The following is a 17599-nucleotide window of genomic DNA, read 5'->3' on the forward strand; positions in this document are numbered from 1 at the left end:
AAAGCAGTGACAGGATCAGTCCAAGTCAGCATGGATTTATGAAGGGGAAATCATGCTTGACAAATCTTCTGTAATTTTTTGAGGATGTAACTAGTAAAGTGGATAAGGGAGAACCAGTGGATGTGGTGTATTTGGACTTTCAAAAGGCTTTTGACAAGGTCCCACACAAGAGATTGCTGTGCAAAATCAAAGCACATGGTATTGGGGGTAATATACTGACGTGGATAGAGAACTGGTTGGCAGACAGGAAGCAGAGAATCGGGATAAACGGGTCCTTTTCAGAATGGCAGGCAGTGACTAGTGGAGTGCGCAGGGCTCAGTGCTGGGACCCCAGCTCTTAACTATATACATCAATGATTTCGATGAAGGAATTGAGTGTAATATCTCCAAGTTTGCAGATGACACTAAACTGGGTGGCAGTGTGAGCTGTGAGGGGGACGCTAAGAGACTGCAGGGTGACTTGGACAGGTTAGGTGAGTGGGCAAATACATGGCAGATGCAGTATAATGTGGATAAATGTGAGCTCATCCACTTTGGGAGCAAAAACGCGAAGACAGAATATTATCTGAATGGCGGCAGATTAGGAAAAGGGGAGGTACAACGAGACCTGGGTGTCATGGTTCATCAGTCATTGAAAGTTGGCATGCAGGTACAGCAGGCGGTGAAGAAGGCAAATTGTATGTTGGCCTTCATAGCTAGGGGATTTGAGTATAGGAGCAGGGAGGCCTGACTGCAGTTTTACAGGGCCTTGGTGAGGCCTCACCTGGAATATTGTGTTGAGTTTTGGTCTTCTAATCTGAGGAAGGACGTTCTTGCTATTGAGGAAGTGCAGCGAAGGTTCACCAGACTGATTCCCGAGATGGCTGGACTGACATATGAGGAGAGACTGGATCAACTGGGCCTTTATTCACTGGAGTTTAGAAGGATGAGAGGGTATCTCATAGAAACATATAAGATTCTGACGGGGCGGGACAGGTTAGATGCGGGTAGAATGCTCCCGATGTTGGGGAAGTCCAGAACCAGGGGACACAGTTTTAGGATAAGGGTAGGCCATTTAGGACTGAGATGAGGAGAAACTTCTTCACTCATAGAATTGTTAACCTGTGGAATTCCCTGCCGGAGAGTTGTTGATGCCAGTTCATTGGATATATTCAAGAGGGAGTTAGATATGGCCCTTACGGCTAAGGGAATCAAGGGGTATGGAGAGAAAGCAGGAAAGAGGTACTGAGGGAATGATCAGCCATGATCTTATTGAATGGTAGTGCAGGCTCGAAGGGCCGAATGGCCTGCTCCTGCACCTATTTTCTATGTTTATCTTTCAGTCAGATCAGAGCTGATCATTCACCTCAGTACACCTTTCCTGCTTTCTCTCCATACCCCTTGATCCCTTTAGAATATATCCAATGAACTGGCATCAACAACTCTCTGCGGTCGGGAATTCCACAGGTTAACAACTCTCTGAGTGAAGAAGATTCTCCTCATCACAGTCCCAAATGGCTTACCCCTTATCCTTAGACTATGTCCCCTGGTTCTGGACTTCCCCAACATTGGGAACAATCTTCCTGCATCTAACCTGTCCAGTCCCGTCAGAATTTTATATGTTTCTATGAGATCCCCTCTCATCCTTCTAAACTCCAGTGAATACAGGCCCAGTCGATCTAGTCTCTCCTCATATGTCAGTCCTGCCATCCCGGGAATCAGTCTGGTGAACCTTCGCTACACTCCCTCAATAGCAAGAACGTCCTTCCTCAGATTAGGAGACCAAAACTGAACACAGTATTCCAGGTGAGGCCTCACGAAGGCCCTGTACAACTGCAGTAAGACCTCCCTGCTCTTATACTCAAATCCCCTAGCTATGAAGGCCAACATACCATTTGCCTTCTTCACTGCCTGCTGTACCTGCATGCCAACTTTCAGTGACTGATATACCATGACACCCAGGTCTCGTTGCACCTTCCCTTTTCCTCATCTGCCACCATTCAGATAATATTCTGCCTTCGTGTTTTTGCCACCAAAGTGGATAACCTCATATTTATCCACATTATACTGCATCTGCCACGCGTTTGCCCACTCACCTAACCTGTCCAAATCACCCTGCAGCCTTTTAGCATTCTCACAGCTCACACCACCACCCAGCTTAGTGTCATCTGCAAACTTGGAGATATTGCACTCAATTTCCTCATCCAAATCGTTAATGTATATTATAAATAGCTGGGGTCCCAGCACTGAGCCCTGCGGCACCCCACTCGTCACTGCCTACCATTCTGAAAAGGACCGTTTGTCCCGACTCTCTGCTTCCTGTCTGCCAACCAGTTCTCTATCCACGTCAGTCCATTACCCCCAATTTTGCACACCAATCTCTTGTGTGGGCCCTTGTCAAAAGCCTTTTGAAAGTCCAAATACACCATATCCACTGGTTCTCCCTTGTCCACTCTACTAGTTACATCCTCAAAAAATTCTAGATTTGTCAAGCAGCATTTCCCTTTCATAAATCCATGCTGACTTGGATCGATCCCGTCACTGCTTTGCAAATGTGCTGCTATTTCATCTTTAATAATTGATTCCAATAATTTCCCCACTACTGAGGTCAGGTTAACCGGTCTATAATTACCCGTTTTCCCACTCCCTCCTTTCTTAAAAAGTGGTGTTACATTAGCTACCCTCCAGACTGTTGGAAAATGACCATCAATGCATCCATTTGAACTCTCTCTGATTCCCCCTGAACTCTCTCTGATTCTCTCCCCCTGAACTCTCTCTGATTCTCTCCCTCTGAACTCTCAATGATTCTCTCCCCCTGAACTCCCTCTGATTCCCCCTGAACTCTCTCTGATTCTCTCCCTCTGAACTCTCTCTGATTCTCTCCCCCTGAACTCTCTCTGATTCTCTCCCTCTGAACTCTCTCTGATTCTCTCCCCCTGAAATCCCTCTGATTCCCCCTGAACTCTCTCTGATTCTCTCCCCCTGAACTCTCTCTGATTCTCTCCCTCTGAACTCTCCCTGATTCTCTCCCCCTGAACTCTCTGATTCTCTCCCCCTGAACTCTCTCTGTTTCTTTCCCCCTGAACTCTCTCTGATTCTCTCCCCCTGAACTCTCCCTGATTCTCTCCCCCTGAACTCTCTCTGATTCTCTCCCTCTGAACTCTCCCTGATTCTCTTCCCCTGAACTCTCTCTGATTCTCTCCCCCTGAACTCTCTCTGATTCTCTTCCTCTGAACTCTCTCTGATTCTCTCCCTCTGAACTCTCTCTGATTCTCTCCCCCTGAACTCTCTCTGATTCTCTCCCCCTGAACCCTCTCTGATTCTCTCCCCCTGAACTCTCTCTGATTCCCTCTGAACTCTCTCTGATTCTCTCCCCCTGAACTCTCTCTGATTCTCTCCCTCTGAACTCTCTCTGATTCTCTCCCCCTGAACTCTCTCTGATTCTCTCCCTCTGAACTCTCTCTGATTCTCTCCCCCTGAATTCTCTCTGATTCTCTCCCACTGAGCTCTCTCTGATTCTCTCCCACTGAGCTCTCTCTGATTCCCTCTGAGACGTCTCTTATCATAAGATGCGTATAGATGAGGAAGACCATTCAGCCCATCGTAATAATCCATCCAGAAAAACGTTACTGCTGCATCTAATTGTTCCCAAAATGGTTCCAGGGTTTTTGCCTGCTCAGAGGTTAATTCCAATCGCAGTCTGTGTGAAGAGCCTCCTGATATCAATGCTACAGAAACCTTTTATTAGTTGGAACCTGTGTCACCTTGTCCTACTCCAACAGTTTAATTTAAAGTGTTATTTTTCTCGATGCCATTTACTATCATCTGCTTCTATAAGATCACCTCTAAAATGCCTGATTTCCGGGCTGAATTGCCCATAGGGCCGAGTTTAACTGTCTGCTCAGCTGGAACAGGCTGTGTGGGTGGTTAAAATGGTGGTCGGGTGCTTCCCGCTGCATTCCACTGCGCATGCCACTGTTTCAACTGCCAGCTTTCGGCAGGGGCCTTGTTAATATTTAAAAGTTGTGGTCCGATTATGTCAATTGGACGCTGACATGTCATTTACTTGGATTACGCAATTCGTGCAACGTGCCAGACCACCAGTGAAACCTGACAGCAGGCAGCGTCAAGGTCAGAAGAGGCCCAAGTAAGTTACAATGCTTTAAGGTCTCTTCTGGGCCAGTAGTTCTCCAGGCCCCACAAGGAAACCTTGGGCCTCCCCTGCCCTGGGCTTCCTTCCTCCTCCCCTGACTGCAGTTGCCTCTGGAAGCCCCTCTTACAACTTAGCAAAGTGCCAGCGACCATTCCCTTAGATCTTCAGTATCAGCCCCCTGCCACACGAAATCGGGTTCCTTCCCACCGGCCACTTAGCTATTCCAATCAGGAATATGGGAGGTAAAATGGCTTAGGCCTCATGTTGTTGCTGTCATGGGTGATCCCTGGACCTTGCACTTCCTGCTCACGCCCAGAGTTAACATTGAACATCAAGTTTCTCCACTTCCCCTTACTGGCACCTCTGTGATTCTACTCTGCATTGCCTCCAGCACATAGATCTTTGTTTCCTGGCAACTAGAACTGAACATAATATTCAATTTGTGGTCTGACCAAAGCACTGTATAGTTTAAGAACATAAGAAATAGGAACAGGATAGGCCATACGGCCCCTCGAGCCTGCTCTGCCATTCAATAAGATCATGTCTGATCTGATCATAGACTCAGCTCCACTTGCCCACCTGCTCCCCATAACCCCTTATCCCCTTATCATTTCAGAAACTGTCTATTTCTGTCTTAAATTTATTCAATGTCCCAGCTTCCACAGCTCTCTGAGGCAGCGAATTCCACAGATGTACAACCCTCTGAAACAAGAAATTTCTCCTCAAGTCTGTTTTAAATGGGCAGCCTGTTATTCTAAGATCATGCCCTCTAGTTCTAGTCTCCCCCATCAGTGGAAACATTCTCTCTGCATCCACCTTGTCAAGCCCCCTCATAATCTTATACGTTTCGATAAGATCACCTCTCATTCTTCTGAATTCCAATAAGTAGAGGCCCAACCTACTCAACCTTTCCTCATAAGTCAATCCCCTCATCCCCGGAACCAAGCTAGTGAACCTTCTCTGAACTGCCTCCAAAGCAAGTGTATCCTTTCGTAAATATGTAAACCAAAACTGCACTCAGTATTCCAGGTGTGGCCTCACCAATACCATATATAACTGTAGCAAGACTTCCCTGCTTTTATACTCCATCCCCTTTGCAAGATACCATTGGCCTCCCTGATCACTGCATACTATCCTTTTGTGTTTCATACGAAAGTACCCCCAGATCCCGCTGTCCTGTGGCACTTTGCAATCTTTCTCTATTTAAATAATAACTTGCTTTTTGATTTTTTCTGCCAAAGTGCATGACCTCACACTTTCCAACATTATACTCCATCTGCCAAATTTTTGCCCACTCACTTAGCCTGTCCATGTTCTTTTGCAGATTTTTTGTGTCCTCACACATTGCTTTTCCTCCCATCTTTGTATCATCAGCAAACTTGGCTACATTACACTCGGTCCCTTCTTCCAAGTCGTTAATATAGATTGTAAATAGTTGGGGTCCCAGCACTGATCCCTGCGGCACCCCACTAGTTACTGGTTGTCAACCAGAGAATGAAACATTTATCCCGACTCTCTGTCCTCTGTTACTTAGCCAATCCTCTATCCATGCTAATATATCACCCCCAACCCCGTGAACTTTTATCTTGTGCAGTAACCTTTTATGTGGCACCTTGTCAAATACCTTCTGGAAGTCCAAATGCACGACATCCACTGGTTCCCCTTTATCCACCCTGTTCGTTACATTCTCAAAGAGTTCCAGCAAATTTGTCAAACATGACTTCCCCTACATAAATCCATGCTGACTCTGCCTAATCGAATTTTGCTTTTCAAAATGTTCTGCTACTGCTTCTTTAATAATGGACTCCAACATTTTCCCATCAACAGATGTTAGGCTAACTGGTCCATAATTTCCTGCTTTTTGTCTGCCTTAAAAAGCAAGTTATTATTTAAGTGGAGAAAGATTGCAAATTGCCGCAGTACAGCGGGACCTGGGGGTACTTGTGCATGAAACACAAAAGGATAGCATGCAGGTACAACAAGTGATCAGGAAGGCCAATGGTATCTTGGCCTTTATTGTAAAGGGGATGGAGTATAAAAGAAGGGAAATCTTGCTACAGCTATATAAGGTATTGGTGAGGCCACACCTGGAATACTGCGTGCAGTATTGGTTTCCATATTTACGAAAGGATATACTTGCTTTGGAGGCAATTCAGAGAAGGTTCACTTGGTTGATTCCGGGAATGAGGGGGTTGACTTATGAGGAAAGGTTGAGTAGGTTGGGCCTCTACTCATTGGAATTCAGAAGAATGAGAGGTGATCTTATCGAAACGTATAAGTTTATGAGGGGGCTTGACAAGGTGGATGCAGAGAGGATGCTTCCACTGATAGGGGAGACAAGAACTAGAGGGCATGATCTTAGAATAAGGGGCTGCCCATTTAAAACAGAGATTTCACTGTCTCAGAGAGTTGTGGAAGCTGGGACATTGAATAAATTTAAGACAGAAATAGATATTTTTCTTAACCGATAAGGGGAATAAGGGGTTATGGGGGGCAGGCGGGGAAGTGGTGCCGAGTCCATGATCAGATCAGCCATGATCTTATTGAATGGTGGAGAAGCATCAAGGGACCGTATGGCTTACTCCTGTTCCTATTTCTTATATTCTTTTTTAAATAGGGGCATTTCATTTGCAGTTTTCCAATCTGCTGGGACCTCCCCAGAATCTAGGGAATTTTGGTAAATTACAACCAATGCATCCACAATCCCTGCCGCTACTTCTCTTAAGACCGTAGGTTGCAAGCCATCAGGTCCAGGGGATTTATCTGCCTTTCGCCCCATTATCTTACTGAGTACCACCTCCTTAATCATTGTGATTGTGTTAAGTTCCCCCCCTCCCCCCCCCCCATAGCCCCTTGACTATCTACTGTCGGAATATTGTTAGTGTCCTCTAACATATTTGTTCATAATTTCTGCCATCTCCATGTTCCCCATTACTAATTCCCCAGCCTCGTCCTCTAATGGACTAACATTTACTTTAGCCACTCTTTTCCTTTTTATATACCTATAGAAACTCTTGCTATCTGTTTTTATATTTGTTAAGTGTGGAAGAACTCCACAAGACTGAGTATTGTGAGCTAAAACTGATGTGACCTTAGTCTCTTTAATACAACTCTAGAGTGCCTAAGCGGCATGGCAGACAACCTTTTATACTCCCTTGCACAAGGTGTGCAGGTGACCCTTGGGCTTCCAACAGTTGCACCCTCTGGTGGCAAGTCTTATACAGTTACAATGTTTACATACATAACATCACTCCCCCCCCCCCCCAAAGTCTTTGATACAAATTATTTACAAGTTGAGACGATCCAGGGCCCTACGCTCGCTGGTTGATCATCTGAGTTCAAACACTGCCATGGGTGAGTTGGTCGGACCATTGCTGCACTGCGGCGTGGCTGGTCTGACAGGACTGTTGGGGCTGGTGGGTTCATCCTCTTGATAGACAGTGAGGTTGATTGCTGGTTGGGTGTGTGTTGTTGGATTGATGATAGTGATGTCCTCTTCAGGTTGTTCCTGGTTGTCTGTGACCCCCAATTTGGTCTGATCCAAATGCTTTCTGCATGTTTGTCCAATCAATAGTTTGACGATAAACACTCTCTTCCCCTCCTTGGCCAAGACAGTGGCAGCGACCCATTTAGGACCATGACCGTAATTAAGGACAAACACAGGGACGTTAACATCAATGTCACGCAATACAGCCACGCAATCGTGGTACATGTTTTGCCGGTGACGCCGAGTTTCCACATGATCATTTAGATCGGGTGGACTAGGGAGAGCCTGGTTTTGAGTGCTCTCTTAATTAACAATTCTGGAGGGGGAACCCCAGTGAGTGAGTGGGGTTGCGTCCGGTAGCTGAGCAGAACCCGAGATAAGCGGGTCTGCAAGGAGCCTTCCGTCACCCGTTTCAAGCTCTGATTGATAGTTTGGACTGCCCGTTCCGCTTGACCGTTGGATGCGGGCTTAAACAGGGCAGCCCTGACATGCTTGATGCCATTGCGGGTCATAAACTCGTTGAATTCCAAGCTGGTGAAACACGGTCCATTGTCACTGACAAGGATGTCGGGCAAGCCATGGATGGTGAACATAGCCCGGAGGCTTTCAATGGTGGCAGTGGATGTGCTGGATGACATGGTTATGCATTCAATCCATTTAGAGTAAGCGTCCACTACAACTAAAAACATATTTCCGAGAAAGGGGCCAGCAAAATCTACGTGGATCCTGGACCACGGTTTGGAGGGCCATGACCACAGACTCAATGGAGCTTCCCTTGGTGCATTGCTCAATTGTGAGCACATGTTGCAATGGTGTACGCATGACTCTAAGTCTGAGTCAATGCCGGACCACCAAACATGCGACCTGGCTGTAGCCTACATCATGACTATGCCTGGGTGGGTTTTGTGTAGGTCATGTATAAACATTTCCCTGCCTTATTTTGGTAAAACCACGCAATTACCCCATACAAGACAATCCGACTGGATGGACATTTCATCTTTGCGTCGGTGAAACGGCTTAATTTCATCTTGCATTTCCCCAGGAACAGCCGACCAGCTCCCATTGAGGACGTAACTTTTTACAAGTGATAGCACAGGATCCTGGCTGGTCCAGGTCCTGATCTGGCGAGCAGTGACGGGTGACCCCTCGCTCTCAAAAGAATCCATAACCAGAAGCAAGTCTGCGGGCTGCGCCATTTCCACCCCGGTAGTGGGCAATGGTAGCCGACTGAGGGCATCAGCACAGTTCTCTGTGCCTGGTCTATGGCAGATAACATAATCATAGACAGACAATGTTAGTGCCCATCTTTGGATGCAGGACGAAACATTGGTGATTATACCTTAGCTTTCTGAAAACAGCAGTGAAATGAGCAGTTTGTTGTCAATTTCAAGCTCAAACCGAAATCCAAATAGGTATCGGAGCATTTTCTTAACCCCATATACACATGCTAATGCCTCTTTCTCGACCATACTGTCGGCTCTTTCAGCCTTAGACAGACTTCTAGACGCGTATGCAACCAGTTGAAGTTTGCCCGATACATTGGTTTGCTGTAACACACAGCCGACCCCGTACGAAGATGCATCACAAGCTAGCACTAATCGTTTACACGGGTCATACAGTACAAGTAACGTTTAGAACAAAGTAGGTTTCTGGCCTTCTCAATGGCTGTCTCATGAGATTTACGCCAAACCCTTACGTAGCAACATGTGCAACAGTTCCAGCAAAGTGTTTAACCCGGGTAGAAAGTCACCAAAATAGTTGACGAGTCCCAGGAACGACGCAGCTCCGTCACATTCTGTGGTCTGGGTGCATTCTTGATGGCCTCTGTCTTTGAGTCCGTGGGTCTGATGCTGTCTAGCACAATCTTTCTCCCCAAAAATTCGACCTGTGGTGCCAGGAAAACACACTTGGAGCATTTCAGCCTGAGTCCCACTCTGTCTAGTCGACTTAGAACCTCTTCCAGGTTGTGCAGGTGTTCGGTGGTGTCACGACTGGTGATCAGGATGTCATCTTGAAACATAACGGTGCGTGGAACTGCTTTCAGCAGACTCTCCAAGTTCCTCTGGAAGATGGTAGCAGCCGAGCGAATCCCAAAAGGGCACCTGTGGTCTATAAACAGTCCTTTGTGCGTGTTGAAGCACGTCAGTCTTTTCGAAGATTCAGCCAGCTCCTATGTCATGTAGGCGGAGGTTAGGTCCAACTTGGTGAACGATTTCCCCCCGCTAACGTTGCGAACAGGTCATCCGCCTTGGGTAGAGGATACTGGTCTTGTAGGCTCGGTTGATCGTTACCTTGTAGTCTCCACAGATTCTGACCGTGCCATCGCTTTTCAACACCGAAACAATCGGACTGGTCCATTCATTGAACTTGACTGGCGATATGATTCCCTCTCGTTGAAGTCTGTCCAGTTCGATCTCGACTTTCTCCCTCATCATATATGGAACCGCTTGAGCCTTGTAATGAATGGGCCTTGCATCGGGGACTAGATAGATCTGCACCTTGGCGCCTGTGAAGTTGCCGGTGCCTGGTTCAAATAGCGACGGAAACTTGCTCAGCACTTGGGTGCACGAGGCATGAAGATAATGCTTTGATGTCGTCCCAGTTCCATCGAATCTTTCCCACCCAGCTTCTGCCGAATAGCCTGGTACAATCCACAGTGATAAATCATGTTCAGCTCCATCGTACGATACCTTAACTGCCGCACTGCCAATGACAGGTATGAGCTCTTTGGTGTAGGTGCGCAGCTTTGTCTGAATCGGGCTCAGTTTGGGCCTTTGTGCCTTGTTGCCCCACAGTTTCTCAAAAGCCTTCTGGCTCATAATTGACTGACTCGCCCCCGTGTCCAACTCCATTGATACCGTTCACTTGGATTTTCAGCATAATAGGAGAGCTCTTGGTGGTGACGGTGTGTACCCCATACACTTCTTCCTCGAGTTGAGTTGCCTCTCTTGTTTGTTCTGTGTGACCCGTGCCGGATCGATCATCCTCTGCCGACTCTGCCACGTGGTGAGTTGCAGCACTCTTGCACATTCGCTGGAGGTGCCCCATTGTTTCGCAGTCTTTGCACACGTAGTGCTTGAATCGACATTGATGGGCTCGATGATTACTCCCGCAGCGCCAACATGGTGTGAATGGATTTGCCTGATGGTGGACTCTGAGTCATCCTAGGTCTTGCAGCTGCAGATGTGTAGGCCCTGACATATGCAGTTCTGCCTGCTAGCAACATTATTTTATGCACAGTATCTGCCAGTGAGCTTCAATGCTGGGAAGATATCTGTCCGGTATTGTCGCTCGTGGATATGAATGCCTGGGCTATCGTGATGGCCTTGCTCAGGTCTAGGGATTCAGCGGACAGCAGCTTGCGAAGAATGACCTCGTGGCCGATGCCAAGCACAACAAAGTCCCGCAGCATTTCTCCCAAAAATCCAGCAAATTCGCAAGTTCCCGCAAGGCGTCTCAGGTCGACGACATAACTCGCCACGTCCTGGCCCTCGGAGCGGTGGTGCGTGTAGAAGCGAAACCTGGCCATTAAGATGCTCTCCTTCGGCTTGAGGTGGTTCTGAACCAGCGTACACAACTCTGTATATGTTTTCTCTGCTGATTTCTCCGGTGCGAGCAGATCCTTGATGAGGCCATATATTGTGGAGCCACACACGGTGAGGAGAATCACCCTGCGCTTGATCGCTTTATTGTCCCCATCCAGCTCGTTGGCCATGAAGTACTGGTTGAGATATTCAACGAAGGCTTCCCAATCATCACCCTCTACAAATCTCTCTAAAATACCAATGGCAGCCATGACCGCATAAAAGTTCGTAATCTGTTCGTCGTCGCCAATTGTTAAGTATGGAAGAACTCCACAAGACTGATTACTGTGAGCTAAAACTGATGTGACCTTAGTCTCTTTAATACAACTCCAGAGTGCCTAAGCAGCATGGCAGACAACCTTTTATGCTCCCTTGCACAAGGTGTGCAGGTGACCTTTGGGCCTCCAACAGTTGTGCCCTCTGGTGGCAAGTCTTACACAGTTACAATGTTTACATACATAACAATATTTTGTGCTAGTTTACTTTCACAGTCTATCTTTCCTTTCTTAATCATTTTTTTAGTCGCCCTTTGCTGGCTTTTAAAAACTTCCCAATCTTCTGTCCTCCCACTAGTTTTGGCCACTTTGTATGCCCTTGTTTTTAATTGAATACCGTCCTTTATTTCTTTAGTTAGCCACAGATGGCTATCTTTTCTCTTGCACCCTTTCCTCCTCACTGGAATATATTTTTCTTGAGAGTTGTGAAATATCTCCTTAAATGTACACCACTGTTCATCAACCGTCCTACAGTTTAATCTATTTTCCCAGTCCACTTTACCCAACTCTGCCCTCATACCTTCATAGTCTCCTTTATTTAAGCTTAGTATGCTGGTTAGAGATCCAACTTTCTCACCTTCCATCTGAATTTGAAATTCAATCATGCTATGATCACTCATTCCAAGGGGATCCTTTACTAGGAGATTGTTTATTAATCCTGTCTCATTACACAGGACCAGATCTAAGATCGCCTGCCTCCTGGTTGGTTCTGTTACATACTGCTCAAGGAACACGTCCCTTACGCAATCTTATGAACTCCTTCTCAAGGCTGCCCTGACCAATTTGATTTGTCCAATCAATATGAAGATTAAAATCACCCATGATTATTGCTGTTCCCTTTTTACAAGCCCCCACTATGTCCTGGTTTATGCTCGACCAACAGAATTGCTACTGTTAGGGGGCCTATAGACTATGCCCACCAGTGACTTATTCCCCTTATTATTCCTTATCTCCACCCAAACTGTTTCAACACCCTTACCATTTGAGCCAATATCGTTTCTTACTATTGCAGTGATTCCATCCTTTAGCAATAGAGTTACCCCACCTCCTTTTCCTTTCTGTCTGTTCTTCCGGATTGTCAAAGTACCTCTGAATATTTAATTCCCAGTCCTGGTCACCTTGCAAGCACGTCTCTGTAATGGTTATCAGATCATACCCATTTGTCTCAATTTGTGCCATCAACTCATCTATTTTGTTACAAATGCTATGTGCATTTAGACAAAGTACCTTTAAGTTGTTTTTTACCCTTTTTTCCTACTTGTTTCCTCTCTCTTTCAAACTCACTTTCTTTAATTTTGCTTTCTAATTCCAGCTTTACTCCCCTCCCTACTGAATCTATTTTCAGGCTCCATTCCCCCTGCCAAGCTAGTTTAAACCCTCCCCAACAGCACTAGCAAACCCCCACCGCGAGGATATTGGTCCCGGCTCTGTTGAGGTGCAACCCGTCCTGCTTGTACAAGTCCCACCTCCCCCAGAAGCGGTCCCAATGCCTCAGGAAACCAAAGCCCTCCCGCCTACACCAACTCTCCAGCCACGCATTCATCTGCTCTATCCTCCTATTTCTGTATTCACTAGCTCGTGGCACTGAGAGTATTCCGGAGATTACTACCTTTGAGGTCCTGCTTTTTAATCTCAATCCTAGCTCCCTAAACTCTGCCTGCAGGACCTCATCCCTCTTCCTACCTATGTCATTAGTACCGATGTGGACTACGACCTCTCGTAGTTCACCCTCTCCCCCCAGAATGCCCTGCAGCTGCTCAGTGACATCCTTGACCCTGGCACTAGGGAGGCAACATACCATCCTGGAGTCATGTCTGCGGCCGCAGAAACGCCTATTTGCTCCCCTGACTATTGAATCCCCTACCACTATAGCTCTTCCATTCTTCTTCCTCCGCCCTGTGCAGCTGAGCCACCCGTGGTGCTGTGGACTTGGCTCTGGCTGCACTCCCCAGAGCCACCATCGCACCCACCGGTACTCAGAACAGTGTACCGGTTGGAGAGCGAGGTGGACTCAGGGTTGCACTACCTGCCTAGTCAGTTTGATCAGGACTTCTTCTGATTTGTATACTGATTAGGCTGTATATTGCATCATTCTGTTGCTTTTTTGATTACTATTCCACATAGATTGCAGATGTGAGCGTCGAGTCTACTCAGACTCCTAGGACTAGATTTTCCACTTTTTTTACATGCTTAACACCCACTTAACATCCATTTTACTGCTGCAATGACGTATAACGCCCATATATTGTCCATTTAGCCACAACATGGAAACTGATGGACATTTTTCGGAAACTTATCGCCGAGCGTTACTTGCCCCATGTGCGTAACGCCGGGAAAAAATAATACTGCCTGCCCACTTATTTGGGGCGGAATCATCAGAATTGTTGAAATCAATGCCCATAATATTGCCCAGCGTTAGTTTCATCACGGAATTAATGCCAAGATTCATTAATACCGCCTGCCCATTTTTTTTTTGTCGTAAAGATCACATTTGCTGAAACTAACGCCTAGGAGATCACTCAGTTTCACTTTCACCACCTCATAGAAACATAGAAAATAGGTGCATGAGCAGGCCATTCGGCCCTTCGAGCCTGCACCACCATTTAATATGATCATGGCTGATCATGCAACTTCAGTACCCCACTCCTGCCTTCTCTCCATACCACCTGATCCCTTTAGCCGTAAGGGCCACATCTAACTCCCTCGCACACATATCGCCCACAATATCGCTCGCCCAAAAAACCGCCCAGAAAACATGGAACTAACCGGAACTAATCACAGTGTTATGGATGCTATGCGCTACATCACATGTCGCATCCTTTAAAAGGCTGCTCTGCTCGGATGTACTCTGGAGGTGTTTGGAGGTGATGTCTCTGTATATCTGTACAAACATCTTGACCATACTGTGACCGATTGGAATTTAATCGGTGTCTTCGTCAGGACATTCATTCTTTGAGACCAGTCAGTGGAAAACAGAGAGCTACTGCAATGGGGCCTATCCTTTATCACCCTTTCTTGATGACCAATTACATGCTGCAGACTCAAGATGGCCGAATGTACATTCCGCAGCATTACGTGCCCAATGTAAGACGTGTCAGACTAATGAGAAGGACCAGACGTTACATCCCCCGCAAGTACAGGGAGAAGCAGTCTTACCCCGATTTGCCCGACACCACCTGCCTTCAGAAACTGCGCTTCCACAAAGAGGTTATCACTGAGGTATGCCAGCTGATAAGGAGAGATCTGCAGCCTGCCAGCACCATCAGTACTGCACTGTCCGTCGAGGTTAAAGTCACCACGGCACTGTCATTCTACGCATCGGGTTCTTTTCAGGCCTCAGCTGGCAACATTTGCGGTCTGTCTCAGCATGCCACACATTGCTGCATTAGACAGATCACTGAAGCCCTGTACGCATGCGGGAGGGATTTGATCTGCTTCCCTATGACCAGGGAGGCACAGACTGAGAGGGCTCTCCGATTCTCCAGAATTGCAAACTTCCCCAAGGTGCAGGGAACAATAGACTGCATGCACATCGCGATGCAGGCACCTTTTCAAGATGCAGAAGTTTTCAGGAACTGCAACTAAGTCCCTGAATGTCCAACTCGTTGCCGACCACCAGCAAATTATAATGGCAGCGAATGCTAAATTTCCAGGCAGTATCCATGATGCTCACATCCTGCGTGAGAGCACTGTATCTGACTTGTTTAACAATCAGTAACAAGGTCAATGCTGCATGCTTGGTGACAAAGGATATGGCCTCGCCACCAAGCTGATGACCCCCCTGCGTGACACCCACACCGAAGCTGAGAGGCGATACAACGAGAGCCACAGATCCACACGCAATATCGTGGAGAAAACCATTGGAGTGCTTAAGCAGCTCTTTAGAATCCTGGACCACTCAGGAGACGAGCTCCAATACCACCCTGAGCAGGTAGCTCAATTCGTAGTCGTGTGCTCCATGCTGCACAACTTGTCTATCAGGAGGGGACAAGAATTGCCTGAAGAGTCTGACAGTCCACCTCACCACAGAGAGGAAGAGGAGGACGAGGAGACGGATGCTGATATTGGCCCAGACAATCAGGCTGACACTGAAACCATGCCCGCGCCCCCCTGTAGACCGCATGAAGGGGCCCGTGATGGCATGGTAGCTGCAAGAGCCTTACATCAGGAGCTCATCAATGAGCACTTTGCCTGAAAGAACATTGGTGTTATTAACAAGGTTAACACACTGCTGGGTGTGCAGGTCATACATCAATGGTGGGCATCACCTTGGTGACAGTTAAAGTTTAAGTTGATTGAAGTTAAGTGAAATTATACCCTTTGATGTTAAGGAATCACCAGCGTGTAACGGTGCAGCTATCTGAGCCAATGCGCAACAAGGCTTTCTTAAATAAAAAACATTTAAACCGAACATTTGTCTGAAATCATCAGTATTTCTGTAAAAAAACAACCCTCTCCCCCCGCCCAGTGCTTCTCCTCCCCACCTCTACCCCTTCCCCTTCCCCTCCTGACTCCAAGCCACCTGGCCGAGGGGCTCCTCAGGCGATGCTTCATTGGCGGGGGGGGCGCGAATGACGGCCAAATGACGGCCAAACCGCTACTTGGACGGATACGGGAGAGGACGGTCCCGTCCGTTGGCAATGGGGATGCAGTGCTGCGCTCCGGGACCACTGGGAGCTCTCTGTCACCAGTGTTCCGGGCTACCAGCTCCAGGGCGTCTACCGTCCCTTCCATGTTATACCTTATTTGTTGGACAAAAACTCGGTATCAACTATGTTCTTGGTGCTTAGTCGGCTTTTGCTGCTGGTGAATCTCCCTCATGCCTCCCACAACAGCCAAACAAGCACACACCACAGCCACACACGCTTTCAGTCCTTCTCAGCTTCCTCTTTCTCTGTCTCCTCTTCTGTGCATGTCATGATGGCCCTTGACCTCCTGAATTGCGGTAATCAAGCGTTGCCATGCCATTGCTAAGGATGGCGACACCTTACAGCAGAAGGTCAGAGAGATTTAACATGACCACCCATTTCATATCGCTCACGGTAACGCCCAATTAAAAAAATGGAGAGATCGTGCTTTGAGAATGGGCGAAAAGCCGACGATCTGAAAACCCATTTTTACCGCCCCCGCCGGAAATAACGTTCATTTTTGGGCGATATGCAAAAAAGTGTAAAATCTAGCCCCTAGTCTCTTTCAACTTCCTCCTCAGCTATTGCAACATTGTTTGGCACTATGATAAGTGATAAGAGGGGCTTCCAGAGGCAATTGCAGTCAGGGAAGGAGGAGGGAAGCACAGGGCAGGGGAATCCCAAGGTTTCCTTGTGGGGCCTGGAGAACTACTGGCCCAGTATGTTGCCTATTTCTCCTCCCTATATCCAGTACTTCACACTTGTCTGCACTGTTCAGGCTACTCGTGTGGAACTCTGTCAAATGTATTTTAGAAGTCTGAGTACTTCACATCATCGGGTTTAAAGAAATAAATCATCATCATCATAGGCAGTCCCTCGGAATCGAGAAAGACATGCTTCCACTCCTGAAGTGAGTTCTTTGGTGGCTGAACAGTCCAATACGAGAGCCACAGACTCTGTCACAGGTGGGACAGATAGTCGTTGAGGGAAGGGGTGGGTGGGACTGGTTCGCCGCACGCTCTTTCCGCTGCCTGCGCTTGGCTTCTGCATGCTCTCGGCAATGAGACTCGAGGTGCTCAGTGCCTTCTCGGATGCATTTTCTCCACTTCGGGCAGTCTTGGGCCAAGGACTCCCAGGTGTTAATGGGGATGTTGCACTTTATCAGGGAGGCTTTGAGGGTGTCCTTGTAGCGTTTCCGCTGCCCACCTTTGGCTCGTTTGCCATGAAGGAACTCCGAGTAGAGCACGTAGTAGAGTAGAGAAAGAAATAACGTATATTTATACAGCACCTTTTATGTTCTCAGGCTATCACAAAGCATTTTACAGCCATGAAATACTTTTGAAGTGTATTTACTGTTGTAGGGAAATGCGACACCCAATTTTCATACAGCCAAAGTCCCAAAAACAGCAATGAGATAACTGATTAGATAATCTGTTTCAATCATGTTGATTGAGGGATAAATATTGGCCAGCAGACCTCCCTTGTTCTTCTTC

General features: G+C 47.2%; 1 protein-coding gene across 5 annotated transcripts in view; it reads left to right on the plus strand.

Moving 5' to 3' along the window:
* The window catches only part of LOC139279927 (adhesion G protein-coupled receptor B2-like), a 1236268-nt gene that overhangs the window by 760893 nt on the left and 457776 nt on the right, over positions 1–17599 (plus strand). The window lies entirely within an intron of this gene.

The sequence above is a fragment of the Pristiophorus japonicus genome, chromosome 14 (genome assembly GCF_044704955.1).
Source record: "Pristiophorus japonicus isolate sPriJap1 chromosome 14, sPriJap1.hap1, whole genome shotgun sequence".
In the NCBI taxonomy this organism is placed as follows: domain Eukaryota; kingdom Metazoa; phylum Chordata; class Chondrichthyes; family Pristiophoridae; genus Pristiophorus; species Pristiophorus japonicus.